The sequence below is a fragment of the Ascaphus truei genome, chromosome 5 (assembly GCF_040206685.1).
Source record: "Ascaphus truei isolate aAscTru1 chromosome 5, aAscTru1.hap1, whole genome shotgun sequence".
In the NCBI taxonomy this organism is placed as follows: domain Eukaryota; kingdom Metazoa; phylum Chordata; class Amphibia; order Anura; family Ascaphidae; genus Ascaphus; species Ascaphus truei.
Window position 1 is genome coordinate 5,006,615 of NC_134487.1, and position 21,099 is coordinate 5,027,713.

The 21,099-nt window shown below is 57.7% G+C and overlaps 1 protein-coding gene across 4 annotated transcripts in view; it reads right to left on the bottom strand.

Moving 5' to 3' along the window:
- Positions 1-21,099, bottom strand: part of TNPO3 (transportin 3) — a 115,341-nt gene that overhangs the window by 2,338 nt on the left and 91,904 nt on the right. The gene's annotated exons all lie outside the window — the stretch shown is intronic.

The window sequence follows — 21,099 nt, forward strand, 5'->3', positions numbered from 1 at the left end:
GCGTCACAGCAATCCCACCGCGCTGCTTCCTCTCCCCTAACTCAGCGTTACCGTGTCACAGCAATCCCACCGCGCTGCTTCCTCTTCCCTAACTCAGCGTTACAGCAATCCCACCGCGCTGCTTCCTCTTCCCTAACTCAGCGTTACCGTGTCACAGCAATCCCACCGCGCTGCTTCCTCTTCCCTAACTCAGCGTTACAGCAATCCCACCGCGCTGCTTCCTCTTCCCTAACTCAGCGTTACTGTGTCACAGCAATCCCACCGCGCTGCTTCCTCTTCCCTAACTCAGCGTTACTGTGTCACAGCAATCCCACCGCGCTGCTTCTTCTTCAGTAACTCAGTGTTACCGCGTCACAGCAATCCCACCGCGCTGCTTCCTCTTCAGTAACTCAGCATCACAGCAATCCCACCGCGCTGCTTCCTCTTCAGTAACTCAGCATCACAGCAATCCCACCGCGCTGCTTCCTCTTCCCTAACTCAGCGTCACAGCAATCCCACCGCGCTGCTTCCTCTTCCCTAACTCAGCGTTACAGCAATCCCACCACGCTGCTTCCTCTTCCCTAACTCAGCGTTACCGCGTCACAGCAATCCCACCGCGCTGCTTCCTCTTCCCTAACTCAGCGTTACTGTCACAGCAATCCCACCGCGCTGCTTCCTCTTCCCTAACTCAGCGTTACCGTGTCACAGCAATCCCACCGCGCTGCTTCCTCTTCCCTAACTCAGCGTCACAGCAATCCCACCGCGCTGCTTCCTCTTCCCTAACTCAGCGTTACAGCAATCCCACCGCACTGCTTCCTCTTCCCTAACTTAGCGTCACAGCAATCCCACCGCGCTGCTTCCTCTTCCCTAACTCAGCGTTACCGTGTCACAGCAATCCCACCGCGCTGCTTCCTCTTCCCTAACTCAGCGTTACAGCAATCCCACCGCGCTGCTTCCTCTTCCCTAACTCAGCGTTACAGCAATCCCACCGCGCTGCTTCCTCTTCCCTAACTCAGCGTTACAGCAATCCCACCGCGCTGCTTCCTCTTCCCTAACTCAGCGTCACAGCAATCCCACCGCGCTGCTTCCTCTTCCCTAACTCAGTGTTACCGCATCACAACAATCCCACCGCGCTGCTTCCTCTTCCCTAACTCAGCGTTACAGCAATCCCACCGCACTGCTTCCTCTTCCCTAACTTAGCGTCACAGCAATCCCACCGCGCTGCTTCCTCTTCCCTAACTCAGCGTTACCGTGTCACAGCAATCCCACCGCGCTGCTTCCTCTTCCCTAACTCAGCGTCACAGCAATCCCACCGCGCTGCTTCCTCTTCCCTAACTCAGTGTTACCGCATCACAGCAATCCCACCGCGCTGCTTCCTCTTCCCTAACTCAGCGTCACAGCAATCCCACCGCGCTGCTTCCTTTTCCCTAACTCAGCGTCACAGCAATCCCACCGCGCTGCTTCCTCTTCCCTAACTCAGTGTCACAGCAATCCCACCGCGCTGCTTCCTCTTCCCTAACTCAGCGTCACAGCAATCCTACCGCGCTGTTTCCTCTTCCCTAACTCAGCGTCACAGCAATCCCACCGCGCTGCTTCCTCTTCCCTAACTCAGCGTTACCGTGTCACAGCAATCCCACCGCGCTGCTTCCTCTTCCCTAACTCAGCGTTACTGTGTCACAGCAATCCCACCGCGCTGCTTCCTCTTCTCTAACTCAGCGTCACAGCAATCCCACCGCGCTGCTTCCTCTTCCCTAACTCAGTGTTACCGCATCACAGCAATCCCACCGCGCTGCTTCCTCTTCCCTAACTCAGCGATACAGCAATCCCACCGCGCTGCTTCCTCTTCCCTAACTCAGCGTTACCGCGTCACAGCAATCCCACCGCGCTGCTTCCGCTTCCCTAACTCAGCGTTACCGTGTCACAGCAATTCCACCGCGCTGCTTCCTCTTCTCTAACTCAGCGTTACAGCAATCCCACTGCGCTGCTTCCTCTTCCCTAACTCAGCGTTACCGTGTCACAGCAATCCCACCGCGCTGCTTCCTCTTCCCTAACTCAGCGTCACAGCAATCCCACCACGCTGCTTCCTCTTCCCTAACTCAGCGTTACCGTGTCACAGCAATCCCACCGCGCTGCTTCCTCTTCCCTAACTCAGTGTTACCGCGTCACAGCAATCCCACCGCGCTGCTTCCTCTTCAGTAACTCAGCATCACAGCAATCCCACCGCGCTGCTTCCTCTTCCCTAACTCAGCGTCACAGCAATCCCACCGCGCTGCTTCCTCTTCCCTAACTCAGCGTTACAGCAATCCCACCGCGCTGCTTCCTCTTCCCTAACTCAGCGTTACCGCGTCACAGCAATCCCACCGCACTGCTTCCTCTTCCCTAACTCAGCGTTACTGTCACAGCAATCCCACCGCACTGCTTCCTCTTCCCTAACTCAGCGTTACCGTGTCACAGCAATCCCACCGCGCTGCTTCCTCTTCCCTAACTCAGCGTCACAGCAATCCCACCGCGCTGCTTCCTCTTCCCTAACTCAGCGTTACCGCGTCACAGCAATCCCACCGCGCTGCTTCCTCTTCCCTAACTCAGCGTTACAGCAATCCCACCGCGCTGCTTCCTCTTCCCTAACTTAGCGTCACAGCAATCCCACCGCGCTGCTTCCTCTTCCCTAACTCAGCGTTACCGTGTCACAGCAATCCCACCGCGCTGCTTCCTCTTCCCTAACTCAGCGTCACCGTGTCACAGCACTCCCACCGCGCTGCTTCCTCTTCCCTAACTCAGTGTTACCGTGTCACAGCAATCCCACCGCGCTGCTTCCTCTTCCCTAACTCAGCGATACAGCGTCACAGCAATCCCACCGCGCTGCTTCCTCTTCCCTAACTCAGCGTTACCGCGTCACAGCAATCCCACCGCGCTGCTTCCTCTTCCCTAACTCAGCGTCACAGCAATCCCACCGCGCTGCTTCCTCTTCCCTAACTCAGCGTCACAGCAATCCCACCGCGCTGCTTCCTCTTCCCTAACTCAGCTTTACCGTGTCACAGCAATCCCACCGCGCTGCTTCCTCTTCCCTAACTCAGCGTTACTGTCACAGCAATCCCACCGCGCTGCTTCCTCTTCCCTAACTCAGCGTTACTGTCACAGCAATCCCACCGCACTGCTTCCTCTTCCCTAACTCAGCGTTACCGTGTCACAGCAATCCCACCGCGCTGCTTCCTCTTCCCTAACTCAGCGTCACAGCAATCCCACCGCGCTGCTTCCTCTTCCCTAACTCAGCGTTACCGCGTCACAGCAATCCCACCGCGCTGCTTCCTCTTCCCTAACTCAGCGTTACAGCAATCCCACCGCGCTGCTTCCACTTCCCTAACTTAGCGTCACAGCAATCCCACCGCGCTGCTTCCTCTTCCCTAACTCAGCGTTACCGTGTCACAGCAATCCCACCGCGCTGCTTCCTCTTCCCTAACTCAGCGTCACAGCAATCCCACCGCGCTGCTTCCTCTTCCCTAACTCAGTGTCACAGCAATCCCACCGCGCTGCTTCCTCTTCCCTAACTCAGCGTCACAGCGTCACAGCAATCCCACCGCGCTGCTTCCTCTTCCCTAACTCAGCGTCACAGCAATCCCACCGCGCTGCTTCCTCTTCCCTAACTCAGCGTCACCGTGTCACAGCACTCCCACCGCGCTGCTTCCTCTTCCCTAACTCAGTGTTACCGTGTCACAGCAATCCCACCGCGCTGCTTCCTCTTCCCTAACTCAGCGATACAGCGTCACAGCAATCCCACCGCGCTGCTTCCTCTTCCCTAACTCAGCGTTACCGCGTCACAGCAATCCCACCGCGCTGCTTCCTCTTCCCTAACTCAGCGTCACAGCAATCCCACCGCGCTGCTTCCTCTTCCCTAACTCAGCGTCACAGCAATCCCACCGCGCTGCTTCCTCTTCCCTAACTCAGCGTTACCGTGTCACAGCAATCCCACCGCGCTGCTTCCTCTTCCCTAACTCAGCGTTACTGTCACAGCAATCCCACCGCGCTGCTTCCTCTTCCCTAACTCAGCGTTACAGCAATCCCACCGCGCTGCTTCCTCTTCCCTAACTCAGCGTTACCGTGTCACAGCAATCCCACTGCGCTGCTTCCTCTTCCCTAACTCAGCGTTACTGTCACAGCAATCCCACCGCGCTGCTTCCTCTTCCCTAACTCAGCGTTACTGTCACAGCAATCCCACCGCGCTGCTTCCTCTTCCCTAACTCAGCGTTACAGCAATCCCACCGCGCTGCTTCCTCTTCCCTAACTCAGCGTCACAGCAATCCCACCGCGCTGCTTCCTCTTCCCTAACTCAGCGTTACCGTGTCACAGCAATCCCACCGCGCTGCTTCCTCTTCCCTAACTCAGCGTCACAGCAATCCCACCGCCCTGCTTCCTCTTCCCTAACTCAGCGTTACTGTCACAGCAATCCCACCGCGCTGCTTCCTCTTCCCTAACTCAGCGTCACAGCAATCCCACCGCGCTGCTTCCTCTTCCCTAACTCAGCGTCACAGCAATCCCACCGCGCTGCTTCCTCTTCCCTAACTCAGCGTCCCAGCAATCCCACCGCACTGCTTCCTCTTCCCTAACTCAGCGTTACCGTGTCACAGCAATCCCACCGCGCTGCTTCCTCTTCCCTAACTCAGCGTCACAGCAATCCCACCGCCCTGCTTCCTCTTCCCTAACTCAGCGTTACCGCGTCACAGCAATCCCACCGCGCTGCTTCCTCTTCCCTAACTCAGCGTTACAGCAATCCCACCGCGCTGCTTCCTCTTCCCTAACTTAGCGTCACAGCAATCCCACCGCGCTGCTTCCTCTTCCCTAACTCAGCGTTACCGTGTCACAGCAATCCCACCGCGCTGCTTCCTCTTCCCTAACTCAGCGTCACCGTGTCACAGCACTCCCACCGCGCTGCTTCCTCTTCCCTAACTCAGTGTTACCGTGTCACAGCAATCCCACCGCGCTGCTTCCTCTTCCCTAACTCAGCGATACAGCGTCACAGCAATCCCACCGCGCTGCTTCCTCTTCCCTAACTCAGCGTTACCGCGTCACAGCAATCCCACCGCGCTGCTTCCTCTTCCCTAACTCAGCGTCACAGCAATCCCACCGCGCTGCTTCCTCTTCCCTAACTCAGCGTCACAGCAATCCCACCGCGCTGCTTCCTCTTCCCTAACTCAGCGTTACCGTGTCACAGCAATCCCACCGCGCTGCTTCCTCTTCCCTAACTCAGCGTTACTGTCACAGCAATCCCACCGCGCTGCTTCCTCTTCCCTAACTCAGCGTTACTGTCACAGCAATCCCACCGCACTGCTTCCTCTTCCCTAACTCAGCGTTACCGTGTCACAGCAATCCCACCGCGCTGCTTCCTCTTCCCTAACTCAGCGTCACAGCAATCCCACCGCGCTGCTTCCTCTTCCCTAACTCAGCGTTACCGCGTCACAGCAATCCCACCGCGCTGCTTCCTCTTCCCTAACTCAGCGTTACAGCAATCCCACCGCGCTGCTTCCTCTTCCCTAACTTAGCGTCACAGCAATCCCACCGCGCTGCTTCCTCTTCCCTAACTCAGCGTTACCGTGTCACAGCAATCCCACCGCGCTGCTTCCTCTTCCCTAACTCAGCGTCACAGCAATCCCACCGCGCTGCTTCCTCTTCCCTAACTCAGCGTTACCGTGTCACAGCAATCCCACCGCGCTGCTTCCTCTTCCCTAACTCAGTGTCACAGCAATCCCACCGCGCTGCTTCCTCTTCCCTAACTCAGCGTCACAGCGTCACAGCAATCCCACCGCGCTGCTTCCTCTTCCCTAACTCAGCGTCACAGCAATCCCACCGCGCTGCTTCCTCTTCCCTAACTCAGCGTCACCGTGTCACAGCACTCCCACCGCGCTGCTTCCTCTTCCCTAACTCAGTGTTACCGTGTCACAGCAATCCCACCGCGCTGCTTCCTCTTCCCTAACTCAGCGATACAGCGTCACAGCAATCCCACCGCGCTGCTTCCTCTTCCCTAACTCAGCGTTACCGCGTCACAGCAATCCCACCGCGCTGCTTCCTCTTCCCTAACTCAGCGTCACAGCAATCCCACCGCGCTGCTTCCTCTTCCCTAACTCAGCGTCACAGCAATCCCACCGCGCTGCTTCCTCTTCCCTAACTCAGCGTTACCGTGTCACAGCAATCCCACCGCGCTGCTTCCTCTTCCCTAACTCAGCGTTACTGTCACAGCAATCCCACCGCGCTGCTTCCTCTTCCCTAACTCAGCGTTACAGCAATCCCACCGCGCTGCTTCCTCTTCCCTAACTCAGCGTTACCGTGTCACAGCAATCCCACTGCGCTGCTTCCTCTTCCCTAACTCAGCGTTACTGTCACAGCAATCCCACCGCGCTGCTTCCTCTTCCCTAACTCAGCGTTACTGTCACAGCAATCCCACCGCGCTGCTTCCTCTGCCCTAACTCAGCGTTACAGCAATCCCACCGCGCTGCTTCCTCTTCCCTAACTCAGCGTCACAGCAATCCCACCGCGCTGCTTCCTCTTCCCTAACTCAGCGTTACCGTGTCACAGCAATCCCACCGCGCTGCTTCCTCTTCCCTAACTCAGCGTCACAGCAATCCCACCGCCCTGCTTCCTCTTCCCTAACTCAGCGTTACTGTCACAGCAATCCCACCGCGCTGCTTCCTCTTCCCTAACTCAGCGTCACAGCAATCCCACCGCGCTGCTTCCTCTTCCCTAACTCAGCGTCACAGCAATCCCACCGCGCTGCTTCCTCTTCCCTAACTCAGCGTCCCAGCAATCCCACCGCGCTGCTTCCTCTTCCCTAACTCAGCAATACAGCAATCCCACCGCGCTGCTTCCTCTTCCCTATCTCAGCGTTACCGCGTCACAGCAATCCCACCGCGCTGCTTCCTCTTCCCTAACTCAGCGTCACAGCAATCCCACCGCGCTGCTTCCACTTTCCTAACTCAGCGTTACAGCAATCCCACCACGCTGCTTCCTCTTCCCTAACTCAGCGTTACCGCGTCACAGCAATCCCACTGCGCTGCTTCCTCTTCCCTAACTCAGCGTCACAGCAATCCCACCGCGCTGCTTCCACTTTCCTAACTCAGCGTTACAGCAATCCCACCGCGCTGCTTCCTCTTCCCTAACTCAGCGATACAGCAATCCCACCGCGCTGCTTCCTCTTCCCTAACTCAGCGTTACCGCGTCACAGCAATCCCACCGCGCTGCTTCCTCTTCCCTAACTCAGCGTCATAGCGATCCCACCGCGCTGCTTCCTCTTCCCTAACTCAGCGTCCCAGCAATCCCACCGCACTGCTTCCTCTTCCCTAACTCAGCGTTACCGTGTCACAGCAATCCCACCGCGCTGCTTCCTCTTCCCTAACTCAGCGTCACAGCAATCCCACCGCGCTGCTTCCTCTTCCCTAACTCAGCGTCACAGCAATCCCACCGCGCTGCTTCCTCTTCCCTAACTCAGCGTTACCGTGTCACAGCAATCCCACCGCGCTGCTTCCACTTCCCTAACTCAGCGTCACAGCAATCCCACCGCGCTGCTTCCTCTTCCCTAACTCAGCGTCACAGCAATCCCACCGCGCTGCTTCCTCTTCCCTAACTCAGCGTTACCGTGTCACAGCAATCCCACCGCGCTGCTTCCTCTTCCCTAACTCAGCGTCACAGCAATCCCACTGCGCTGCTTCCTCTTCCCTAACTCAGCGTCACAGCAATCCCACCGCGCTGCTTCCTCTTCCCTAACTCAGCGTTACCGCATCACAGCAATCCCACCGCGCTGCTTCCTCTTCCCTAACTCAGCGTCACAGCGTCACAGCAATCCCACCGCGCTGCTTCCTCTTCCCTAACTCAGCGTCACAGCAATCCCACCGCGCTGCTTCCTCTTCCCTAACTCAGCGTTACCGTGTCACAGCAATCCCACCGCGCTGCTTCCTCTTCCCTAACTCAGCGTCACAGCAATCCCACCGCGCTGCTTCCTCTTCCCTAACTCAGCGTCCCAGCAATCCCACCGCGCTGCTTCCTCTTCCCTAACTCAGCAATACAGCAATCCCACCGCGCTGCTTCCTCTTCCCTATCTCAGCGTTACCGCGTCACAGCAATCCCACTGCGCTGCTTCCTCTTCCCTAACTCAGCGTCACAGCAATCCCACCGCGCTGCTTCCACTTTCCTAACTCAGCGTTACAGCAATCCCACCACGCTGCTTCCTCTTCCCTAACTCAGCGTTACCGCGTCACAGCAATCCCACTGCGCTGCTTCCTCTTCCCTAACTCAGCGTCACAGCAATCCCACCGCGCTGCTTCCACTTTCCTAACTCAGCGTTACAGCAATCCCACCGCGCTGCTTCCTCTTCCCTAACTCAGCGATACAGCAATCCCACCGCGCTGCTTCCTCTTCCCTAACTCAGCGTTACCGCGTCACAGCAATCCCACCGCGCTGCTTCCTCTTCCCTAACTCAGCGTCATAGCGATCGCACCGCGCTGCTTCCTCTTCCCTAACTCAGCGTCCCAGCAATCCCACCGCGCTGCTTCCTCTTCCCTAACTCAGCGTTACCGTGTCACAGCAATCCCACCGCGCTGCTTCCTCTTCCCTAACTCAGCGTCACAGCAATCCCACCGCGCTGCTTCCTCTTCCCTAACTCAGCGTCACAGCAATCCCACCGCGCTGCTTCCTCTTCCCTAACTCAGCGTTACCGTGTCACAGCAATCCCACCGCGCTGCTTCCTCTTCCCTAACTCAGCGTCACAGCAATCCCACCGCGCTGCTTCCTCTTCCCTAACTCAGCGTCACAGCAATCCCACCGCGCTGCTTCCTCTTCCCTAACTCAGCGTTACCGTGTCACAGCAATCCCACCGCGCTGCTTCCTCTTCCCTAACTCAGCGTCACAGCAATCCCACTGCGCTGCTTCCTCTTCCCTAACTCAGCGTCACAGCAATCCCACCGCGTTGCTTCCTCTTCCCTAACTCAGCGTTACCGCATCACAGCAATCCCACCGCGCTGCTTCCTCTTCACTAACTCAGCGTTACCGTGTCACAGCAATCCCACCGCGCTGCTTCCTCTTCCCTAACTCAGCGTTACTGTCACAGCAATCCCACCGCGCTGCTTCCTCTTCCCTAACTCAGCGTTACAGCAATCCAGCCGCGCTGCTTCCTCTTCCCTAACTCAGCGTTACCGTGTCACAGAAATCCCACTGCGCTGCTTCCTCTTCCCTAACTCAGCGTTACTGTCACAGCAATCCCACCGCGCTGCTTCCTCTTCCCTAACTCAGCGTTACTGTCACAGCAATCCCACCGCGCTGCTTCCTCTTCCCCAACTCAGCGTTACAGCAATCCCACCGCGCTGCTTCCTCTTCCCTAACTCAGCGTCACAGCAATCCCACCGCGCTGCTTCCTCTTCCCTAACTCAGCGTTACCGTGTCACAGCAATCCCACCGCGCTGCTTCCTCTTCCCTAACTCAGCGTCACAGCAATCCCACCGCCCTGCTTCCTCTTCCCTAACTCAGCGTTACTGTCACAGCAATCCCACCGCGCTGCTTCCTCTTCCCTAACTCAGCGTCACAGCAATCCCACCGCGCTGCTTCCTCTTCCCTAACTCAGCGTCACAGCAATCCCACCGCGCTGCTTCCTCTTCCCTAACTCAGCGTCCCAGCAATCCCACCGCGCTGCTTCCTCTTCCCTAACTCAGCAATACAGCAATCCCACCGCGCTGCTTCCTCTTCCCTATCTCAGCGTTACCGCGTCACAGCAATCCCACCGCGCTGCTTCCTCTTCCCTAACTCAGCGTCACAGCAATCCCACCGCGCTGCTTCCACTTTCCTAACTCAGCGTTACAGCAATCCCACCACGCTGCTTCCTCTTCCCTAACTCAGCGTTACCGCGTCACAGCAATCCCACTGCGCTGCTTCCTCTTCCCTAACTCAGCGTCACAGCAATCCCACCGCGCTGCTTCCACTTTCCTAACTCAGCGTTACAGCAATCCCACCGCGCTGCTTCCTCTTCCCTAACTCAGCGATACAGCAATCCCACCGCGCTGCTTCCTCTTCCCTAACTCAGCGTTACCGCGTCACAGCAATCCCACCGCGCTGCTTCCTCTTCCCTAACTCAGCGTCATAGCGATCCCACCGCGCTGCTTCCTCTTCCCTAACTCAGCGTCCCAGCAATCCCACCGCGCTGCTTCCTCTTCCCTAACTCAGCGTTACCGTGTCACAGCAATCCCACCGCGCTGCTTCCTCTTCCCTAACTCAGCGTCACAGCAATCCCACCGCGCTGCTTCCTCTTCCCTAACTCAGCGTCACAGCAATCCCACCGCGCTGCTTCCTCTTCCCTAACTCAGCGTTACCGTGTCACAGCAATCCCACCGCGCTGCTTCCTCTTCCCTAACTCAGCGTCACAGCAATCCCACCGCGCTGCTTCCTCTTCCCTAACTCAGCGTCACAGCAATCCCACCGCGCTGCTTCCTCTTCCCTAACTCAGCGTTACCGTGTCACAGCAATCCCACCGCGCTGCTTCCTCTTCCCTAACTCAGCGTCACAGCAATCCCACTGCGCTGCTTCCTCTTCCCTAACTCAGCGTCACAGCAATCCCACCGCGCTGCTTCCTCTTCCCTAACTCAGCGTTACCGCATCACAGCAATCCCACCGTGCTGCTTCCTCTTCCCTAACTCAGCGTCACAGCGTCACAGCAATCCCACCGCGCTGCTTCCTCTTCCCTAACTCAGCGTCACAGCAATCCCACCGCGCTGCTTCCTCTTCCCTAACTCAGCGTTACCGTGTCACAGCAATCCCACCGCGCTGCTTCCTCTTCCCTAACTCAGCGTCACAGCAATCCCACCGCGCTGCTTCCTCTTCCCTAACTCAGCGTCCCAGCAATCCCACCGCGCTGCTTCCTCTTCCCTAACTCAGCAATACAGCAATCCCACCGCGCTGCTTCCTCTTCCCTATCTCAGCGTTACCGCGTCACAGCAATCCCACCGCGCTGCTTCCTCTTCCCTAACTCAGCGTCACAGCAATCCCACCGCGCTGCTTCCACTTTCCTAACTCAGCGTTACAGCAATCCCACCACGCTGCTTCCTCTTCCCTAACTCAGCGTTACCGCGTCACAGCAATCCCACTGCGCTGCTTCCTCTTCCCTAACTCAGCGTCACAGCAATCCCACCGCGCTGCTTCCACTTTCCTAACTCAGCGTTACAGCAATCCCATCGCGCTGCTTCCTCTTCCCTAACTCAGCGATACAGCAATCCCACCGCGCTGCTTCCTCTTCCCTAACTCAGCGTTACCGCGTCACAGCAATCCCACCGCGCTGCTTCCTCTTCCCTAACTCAGCGTCATAGCGATCGCACCGCGCTGCTTCCTCTTCCCTAACTCAGCGTCCCAGCAATCCCACCGCGCTGCTTCCTCTTCCCTAACTCAGCGTTACCGTGTCACAGCAATCCCACCGCGCTGCTTCCTCTTCCCTAACTCAGCTTCACAGCAATCCCACCGCGCTGCTTCCTCTTCCCTAACTCAGCGTCACAGCAATCCCACCGCGCTGCTTCCTCTTCCCTAACTCAGCGTTACCGTGTCACAGCAATCCCACCGCGCTGCTTCCTCTTCCCTAACTCAGCGTCACAGCAATCCCACCGCGCTGCTTCCTCTTCCCTAACTCAGCGTCACAGCAATCCCACCGCGCTGCTTCCTCTTCCCTAACTCAGCGTTACCGTGTCACAGCAATCCCACCGCGCTGCTTCCTCTTCCCTAACTCAGCGTCACAGCAATCCCACCGCGCTGCTTCCTCTTCCCTAACTCAGCGTCACAGCAATCCCACCGCGCTGCTTCCTCTTCCCTAACTCAGCGTCACAGCGTCACAGCAATCCTACCGTGCTGCTTCCTCTTCCCTAACTCAGCGTCACAGCAATCCCACCGCGCTGCTTCCTCTTCCCTAACTCAGCGTCACAGCAATCCCACCGCGCTGCTTCCTCTTCCCTAACTCAGCGTCACAGCAATCCCACCGCGCTGCTTCCTCTTCCCTAACTCAGCGTCACAGCAATCCCACCGCGCTGCTTCCTCTTCCCTAACTCAGCGTTACCGTGTCACAGCAATCCCACCGCGCTGCTTTCTCTTCCCTAACTCAGCGTCACAGCAATCCCACTGCGCTGCTTCCTCTTCCCTAACTCAGCGTCACAGCAATCCCACAGCGCTGCTTCCTCTTCCCTAACTCAGCGTTACCGCATCACAGCAATCCCACCGCGCTGCTTCCTCTTCCCTAACTCAGCGTCACAGCGTCACAGCGTCACAGCAATCCCACCGCGCTGCTTCCTCTTCCCTAACTCAGCGTCACAGCAATCCCACTGCGCTGCTTCCTCTTCCCTAACTCAGCGTCACAGCAATCCCACCGCGCTGCTTCCTCTTCCCTAACTCAGCGTCACAGCAATCCCACCGCGCTGCTTCCTCTTCCCTAACTCAGCGTCACAGCAATCCCACCGCGCTGCTTCCTCTTCCCTAACTCAGCGTCACAGCGTCACAGCAATCCTACCGTGCTGCTTCCTCTTCCCTAACTCAGCGTCACAGCAATCCCACCGCGCTGCTTCCTCTTCCCTAACTCAGCGTCACAGCAATCCCACCGCGCTGCTTCCTCTTCCCTAACTCAGCGTTACCGTGTCACAGCAATCCCACCGCGCTGCTTCCTCTTCCCTAACTCAGCGTCACAGCAATCCCACCGCGCTGCTTCCTCTTCCCTAACTCAGCAATACAGCAATCCCACCGCGCTGCTTCCTCTTCCCTAACTCAGCAATACAGCAATCCCACCGCGCTGCTTCCTCTTCCCTATCTCAGCGTTACCGCGTCACAGCAATCCCCCCGCGCTGCTTCCTCTTCCCTAACTCAGCGTCACAGCAATCCCACCGCGCTGCTTCCACTTTCCTAACTCAGCGTTACAGCAATCCCACCACGCTGCTTCCTCTTCCCTAACTCAGCGTTACCGCGTCATAGCAATCCCACTGCGCTGCTTCCTCTTCCCTAACTCAGCGTCACAGCAATCCCACCGCGCTGCTTCCACTTTCCTAACTCAGCGTTACAGCAATCCCACCGCGCTGCTTCCTCTTCCCTAACTCAGCGATACAGCAATCCCACCGCGCTGCTTCATCTTCCCTAACTCAGCGTTACCGCGTCACAGCAATCCCACCGCGCTGCTTCCTCTTCCCTAACTCAGCGTCATAGCGATCGCACCGCGCTGCTTCCTCTTCCCTAACTCAGCGTCCCAGCAATCCCACCGCGCTGCTTCCTCTTCCCTAACTCAGCGTCACAGCAATCCCACCGCGCTGCTTCCTCTTCCCTAACTCAGCGTTACCGTGTCACAGCAATCCCACCGCGCTGCTTCCTCTTCCCTAACTCAGCGTCACAGCAATCCCACCGCGCTGCTTCCTCTTCCCTAACTCAGCGTCACAGCAATCCCACCGCGCTGCTTCCTCTTCCCTAACTCAGCGTTACCGTGTCACAGCAATCCCACCGCGCTGCTTCCTCTTCCCTAACTCAGCGTCACAGCAATCCCACTGCGCTGCTTCCTCTTCCCTAACTCAGCGTCACAGCAATCCCACCGCGCTGCTTCCTCTTCCCTAACTCAGCGTTACCGCATCACAGCAATCCCACCGCGCTGCTTCCTCTTCCCTAACTCAGCGTCACAGCGTCACAGCAATCCCACCGCGCTGCTTCCTCTTCCCTAACTCAGCGTCACAGCAATCCCACTGCGCTGCTTCCTCTTCCCTAACTCAGCGTCACAGCAATCCCACCGCGCTGCTTCCTCTTCCCTAACTCAGCGTTACCGTGTCACAGCAATCCCACCGCGCTGCTTCCTCTTCCCTAACTCAGCGTCACAGCAATCCCACCGCGCTGCTTCCTCTTCCCTAACTCAGCGTCACAGCAATCCCACCGCGCTGCTTCCTCTTCCCTAACTCAGCGTCACAGCGTCACAGCAATCCTACCGTGCTGCTTCCTCTTCCCTAACTCAGCGTCACAGCAATCCCACCGCGCTGCTTCCTCTTCCCTAACTCAGCGTTACCGCGTCACAGCAATCCCACCGCGCTGCTTCCTCTTCCCTAACTCAGCGTTACCGCGTCACAGCAATCCCACCGCGCTGCTTCCTCTTCCCTAACTCAGCGTTACAGCAATCCCACCGCGCTGCTTCCTCTTCCCTAACTCAGCGTCACAGCAATCCCACCGCGCTGCTTCCTCTTCCCTAACTCAGCGTTACCGTGTCACAGCAATCCCACCGCGCTGCTTCCTCTTCCCTAACTCAGCGTCACAGTGTCACAGCAATCCCACCGCGCTGCTTCCTCTTCCCTAACTCAGCGTTACCGTGTCACAGCAATCCCACCGCGCTGCTTCCTCTTCCCTAACTCAGTGTTACCGTGTCACAGCAATCCCACCGCGCTGCTTCCTCTTCCCTAACTCAGCGTCACAGCAATCCCACCGCGATGCTTCCTCTTCCCTAACTCGGCGTTACCGTGTCACAGCAATCCCACCGCGCTGCTTCCTCTTCCCTAACTCAGCGTTTCAGCAATCCCACCGCGCTGCTTCCTCTTCCCTAACTCAGCGTTACTGTGTCACAGCAATCCCACCGCGCTGCTTCCTCTTCCCTAACTCAGCGTTACAGCGTCACAGCAATCCCACCGCGCTGCTTCCTCTTCCCTAACTCAGCGTCACAGCAATCCCACCGCGCTGCTTCCTCTTCCCTAACTCAGCGTCACAGCAATCCCACCGCGCTGCTTCCTCTTCCCTAACTCAGCGTCACAGCAATCCCACCGCGCTGCTTCCTCTTCCCTAACTCAGCGTTACCGTGTCACAGCAATCCCACCGCGCTGCTTCCTCTTCCCTAACTCAGCGTCACAGCAATCCCACTGCGCTGCTTCCTCTTCCCTAACTCAGCGTCACAGCAATCCCACAGCGCTGCTTCCTCTTCCCTAACTCAGCGTTACCGCATCACAGCAATCCCACCGCGCTGCTTCCTCTTCCCTAACTAAGCGTCACAGCGTCACAGCAATCCCACCGCGCTGCTTCCTCTTCCCTAACTCAGCGTCACAGCAATCCCACTGCGCTGCTTCCTCTTCCCTAACTCAGCGTCACAGCAATCCCACCGCGCTGCTTCCTCTTCCCTAACTCAGCGTCACAGCAATCCCACCGCGCTGCTTCCTCTTCCCTAACTCAGCGTCACAGCAATCCCACCGCGCTGCTTCCTCTTCCCTAACTCAGCGTCACAGCAATCCTACCGTGCTGCTTCCTCTTCCCTAACTCAGCGTCACAGCAATCCCACCGCGCTGCTTCCTCTTCCCTAACTCAGCGTCACAGCAATCCCACCGCGCTGCTTCCTCTTCCCTAACTCAGCGTTACCGTGTCACAGCAATCCCACCGCGCTGCTTCCTCTTCCCTAACTCAGCGTCACAGCAATCCCACCGCGCTGCTTCCTCTTCCCTAACTCAGCAATACAGCAATCCCACCGCGCTGCTTCCTCTTCCCTAACTCAGCAATACAGCAATCCCACCGCGCTGCTTCCTCTTCCCTATCTCAGCGTTACCGCGTCACAGCAATCCCCCCGCGCTGCTTCCTCTTCCCTAACTCAGCGTCACAGCAATCCCACCGCGCTGCTTCCACTTTCCTAACTCAGCGTTACAGCAATCCCACCACGCTGCTTCCTCTTCCCTAACTCAGCGTTACCGCGTCATAGCAATCCCACTGCGCTGCTTCCTCTTCCCTAACTCAGCGTCACAGCAATCCCACCGCGCTGCTTCCACTTTCCTAACTCAGCGTTACAGCAATCCCACCGCGCTGCTTCCTCTTCCCTAACTCAGCGATACAGCAATCCCACCGCGCTGCTTCATCTTCCCTAACTCAGCGTTACCGCGTCACAGCAATCCCACCGCGCTGCTTCCTCTTCCCTAACTCAGCGTCATAGCGATCGCACCGCGCTGCTTCCTCTTCCCTAACTCAGCGTCCCAGCAATCCCACCGCGCTGCTTCCTCTTCCCTAACTCAGCGTCACAGCAATCCCACCGCGCTGCTTCCTCTTCCCTAACTCAGCGTTACCGTGTCACAGCAATCCCACCGCGCTGCTTCCTCTTCCCTAACTCAGCGTCACAGCAATCCCACCGCGCTGCTTCCTCTTCCCTAACTCAGCGTCACAGCAATCCCACCGCGCTGCTTCCTCTTCCCTAACTCAGCGTTACCGTGTCACAGCAATCCCACCGCGCTGCTTCCTCTTCCCTAACTCAGCGTCACAGCAATCCCACTGCGCTGCTTCCTCTTCCCTAACTCAGCGTCACAGCAATCCCACCGCGCTGCTTCCTCTTCCCTAACTCAGCGTTACCGCATCACAGCAATCCCACCGCGCTGCTTCCTCTTCCCTAACTCAGCGTCACAGCGTCACAGCAATCCCACCGCGCTGCTTCCTCTTCCCTAACTCAGCGTCACAGCAATCCCACTGCGCTGCTTCCTCTTCCCTAACTCAGCGTCACAGCAATCCCACCGCGCTGCTTCCTCTTCCCTAACTCAGCGTTACCGTGTCACAGCAATCCCACCGCGCTGCTTCCTCTTCCCTAACTCAGCGTCACAGCAATCCCACCGCGCTGCTTCCTCTTCCCTAACTCAGCGTCACAGCAATCCCACCGCGCTGCTTCCTCTTCCCTAACTCAGCGTCACAGCGTCACAGCAATCCTACCGTGCTGCTTCCTCTTCCCTAACTCAGCGTCACAGCAATCCCACCGCGCTGCTTCCTCTTCCCTAACTCAGCGTTACCGCGTCACAGCAATCCCACCGCGCTGCTTCCTCTTCCCTAACTCAGCGTTACCGCGTCACAGCAATCCCACCGCGCTGCTTCCTCTTCCCTAACTCAGCGTTACAGCAATCCCACCGCGCTGCTTCCTCTTCCCTAACTCAGCGTCACAGCAATCCCACCGCGCTGCTTCCTCTTCCCTAACTCAGCGTTACCGTGTCACAGCAATCCCACCGCGCTGCTTCCTCTTCCCTAACTCAGCGTCACAGTGTCACAGCAATCCCACCGCGCTGCTTCCTCTTCCCTAACTCAGCGTTACCGTGTCACAGCAATCCCACCGCGCTGCTTCCTCTTCCCTAACTCAGTGTTACCGTGTCACAGCAATCCCACCGCGCTGCTTCCTCTTCCCTAACTCAGCGTCACAGCAATCCCACCGCGCTGCTTCCTCTTCCCTAACTCAGCGTTACAGCAATCCCACCGCGCTGCTTCCTCTTCCCTAACTCGGCGTTACCGTGTCACAGCAATCCCACCGCGCTGCTTCCTCTTCCCTAACTCAGCGTTACTGTGTCACAGCAATCCCACCGCGCTGCTTCCTCTTCCCTAACTCAGCGTTACAGCGTCACAGCAATCCCACCGCGCTGCTTCCTCTTCCCTAACTCAGCGTTACAGCGTCACAGCAATCCCACCGCGCTGCTTCCTCTTCCCTAACTCAGCGTTACAGCGTCACAGCAATCCCACCGCGCTGCTTCCTCTTCCCTAACTCAGCGTTACCGTGTCACAGCAATCCCACCGCACTGCTTCCTCTTCCCTAACTCAGCGTCACAGCAATCCCACCGCGCTGCTTCCTCTTCCCTAACTCAGCGTTCCTGTGTCACAGCAATCCCACCTCGCTGCTTCCTCTTCCCTAACTCAGCGTCACAGCAATCCCACCGCGCTGCTTCCTCTTCCCTAACTCAGCGTTACCGTGTCACAGCAATCCCACCGCGCTGCTTCCTCTTCCCTAACTCAGCATTACAGCAATCCCACCGCGCTGCTTCCTCTTCCCTAACTCAGCGTTACCGTGTCACTGCAATCCCACTGCACTGCTTCCTCTTCCCTAACTCAGCGTTACAGCGTCACAGCAATCCCACCGCGCTGCTTCCTCTTCCCTAACTCAGTGTCACAGCAATCCCACCGCGCTGCTTCCTCTTCCCTTACAGCAATCCCACCGCGCTGCTTCCTCTTCCCTAACTCAGCGTCACAGCAATCCCACCGCGCTGCTTCCTCTTCCCTAACTCAGCGTTACTGTGTCACAGCAATCCCACCGCGCTGCTTCCTCTTCCGTAACTCAGCGTCACAGCAATCCCACCGCGCTGCTTCCTCTTCCCTAACTCAGCGTCACAGCAATCCCACCGCGCTGCTTCCTCTTCCCTAACTCAGTGTCACAGCAATCCCACCGCGCTGCTTCCTCTTCCCTAACTCAGCGTCACCGTGTCACAGCAATCCCACCGCGCTGCTTCCTCTTCCCTAACTCAGTGTTACCGTGTCACAGCAATCCCACCGCGCTGCTTCCTCTTCCCTTACAGCAATCCCACCGCGCTGCTTCCTCTTCCCTAACTCAGCGTCACAGCAATCCCACCGCGCTGCTTCCTCTTCCCTAACTCAGCGTTACCGCGTCACAGCAATCCCACCGCGATGCTTGATTTTCCCTAACTCGGCGTCACAGCGTCACAGCAATCCCACCGCGCTGCTTCCTCTTCCCTAACTCAGCGTTACCGCATCACAGCAATCCCACCGCGCTGCTTCCTCTTCCCTAACTCAGCGTCACAGCGTCACAGCAATCCCACCGCGCTGCTTCCTCTTCCCTAACTCAGCGTCACAGCAATCCCACTGCGCTGCTTCCTCTTCCCTAACTCAGCGTCACAGCAATCCCACCGCGCTGCTTCCTCTTCCCTAACTCAGCGTTACCGTGTCACAGCAATCCCACCGCGCTGCTTCCTCTTCCCTAACTCAGCGTCACAGCAATCCCACCGCGCTGCTTCCTCTTCCCTAACTCAGCGTCACAGCAATCCCACCGCGCTGCTTCCTCTTCCCTAACTCAGCGTCACAGCGTCACAGCAATCCTACCGTGCTGCTTCCTCTTCCCTAACTCAGCGTCACAGCAATCCCACCGCGCTGCTTCCTCTTCCCTAACTCAGCGTTACCGCGTCACAGCAATCCCACCGCGCTGCTTCCTCTTCCCTAACTCAGCGTTACCGCGTCACAGCAATCCCACCGCGCTGCTTCCTCTTCCCTAACTCAGCGTTACAGCAATCCCACCGCGCTGCTTCCTCTTCCCTAACTCAGCGTCACAGCAATCCCACCGCGCTGCTTCCTCTTCCCTAACTCAGCGTTACCGTGTCACAGCAATCCCACCGCGCTGCTTCCTCTTCCCTAACTCAGCGTCACAGTGTCACAGCAATCCCACCGCGCTGCTTCCTCTTCCCTAACTCAGCGTTACCGTGTCACAGCAATCCCACCGCGCTGCTTCCTCTTCCCTAACTCAGTGTTACCGTGTCACAGCAATCCCACCGCGCTGCTTCCTCTTCCCTAACTCAGCGTCACAGCAATCCCACCGCGCTGCTTCCTCTTCCCTAACTCAGCGTTACAGCAATCCCACCGCGCTGCTTCCTCTTCCCTAACTCGGCGTTACCGTGTCACAGCAATCCCACCGCGCTGCTTCCTCTTCCCTAACTCAGCGTTACTGTGTCACAGCAATCCCACCGCGCTGCTTCCTCTTCCCTAACTCAGCGTTACAGCGTCACAGCAATCCCACCGCGCTGCTTCCTCTTCCCTAACTCAGCGTTACAGCGTCACAGCAATCCCACCGCGCTGCTTCCTCTTCCCTAACTCAGCGTTACAGCGTCACAGCAATCCCACCGCGCTGCTTCCTCTTCCCTAACTCAGCGTTACCGTGTCACAGCAATCCCACCGCACTGCTTCCTCTTCCCTAACTCAGCGTCACAGCAATCCCACCGCGCTGCTTCCTCTTCCCTAACTCAGCGTTCCTGTGTCACAGCAATCCCACCTCGCTGCTTCCTCTTCCCTAACTCAGCGTCACAGCAATCCCACCGCGCTGCTTCCTCTTCCCTAACTCAGCGTTACCGTGTCACAGCAATCCCACCGCGCTGCTTCCTCTTCCCTAACTCAGCATTACAGCAATCCCACCGCGCTGCTTCCTCTTCCCTAACTCAGCGTTACCGTGTCACTGCAATCCCACTGCACTGCTTCCTCTTCCCTAACTCAGCGTTACAGCGTCACAGCAATCCCACCGCGCTGCTTCCTCTTCCCTAACTCAGTGTCACAGCAATCCCACCGCGCTGCTTCCTCTTCCCTTACAGCAATCCCACCGCGCTGCTTCCTCTTCCCTAACTCAGCGTCACAGCAATCCCACCGCGCTGCTTCCTCTTCCCTAACTCAGCGTTACTGTGTCACAGCAATCCCACCGCGCTGCTTCCTCTTCCGTAACTCAGCGTCACAGCAATCCCACCGCGCTGCTTCCTCTTCCCTAACTCAGCGTCACAGCAATCCCACCGCGCTGCTTCCTCTTCCCTAACTCAGTGTCACAGCAATCCCACCGCGCTGCTTCCTCTTCCCTAACTCAGCGTCACCGTGTCACAGCAATCCCACCGCGCTGCTTCCTCTTCCCTAACTCAGTGTTACCGTGTCACAGCAATCCCACCGCGCTGCTTCCTCTTCCCTTACAGCAATCCCACCGCGCTGCTTCCTCTTCCCTAACTCAGCGTCACAGCAATCCCACCGCGCTGCTTCCTCTTCCCTAACTCAGCGTTACCGCGTCACAGCAATCCCACCGCGATGCTTGATTTTCCCTAACTCGGCGTCACAGCGTCACAGCAATCCCACCGCGCTGCTTCCTCTTCCCTAACTCAGCGATACAGCAATCCCACCGCGCTGCTTCCTCTTCCCTAACTCAGCGATACAGCGTCACAGCAATCCCACCGCGCTGCTTCCTCTTCCCTAACTCAGTGTCACAGCAATCCCACCGCGCTGCTTCCTCTTCCCTAACTCAGCGTTACTGTGTCACAGCAATCCCACCGCGCTGCTTCCTCTTCCCTAACTCAGCGTCACAGCAATCCCACCGCGCTGCTTCCTCTTCCCTAACTCAGCGTTACCGCGTCACAGCAATCCCACCGCGATGCTTGATTTTCCCTAACTCGGCGTCACAGCGTCACAGCAATCCCACCGCGCTGCTTCCTCTTCCCTAACTCAGCGATACAGCAATCCCACCGCGCTGCTTCCTCTTCCCTAACTCAGCGATACAGCGTCACAGCAATCCCACCGCGCTGCTTCCTCTTCCCTAACTCAGTGTCACAGCAATCCCACCGCGCTGCTTCCTCTTCCCTA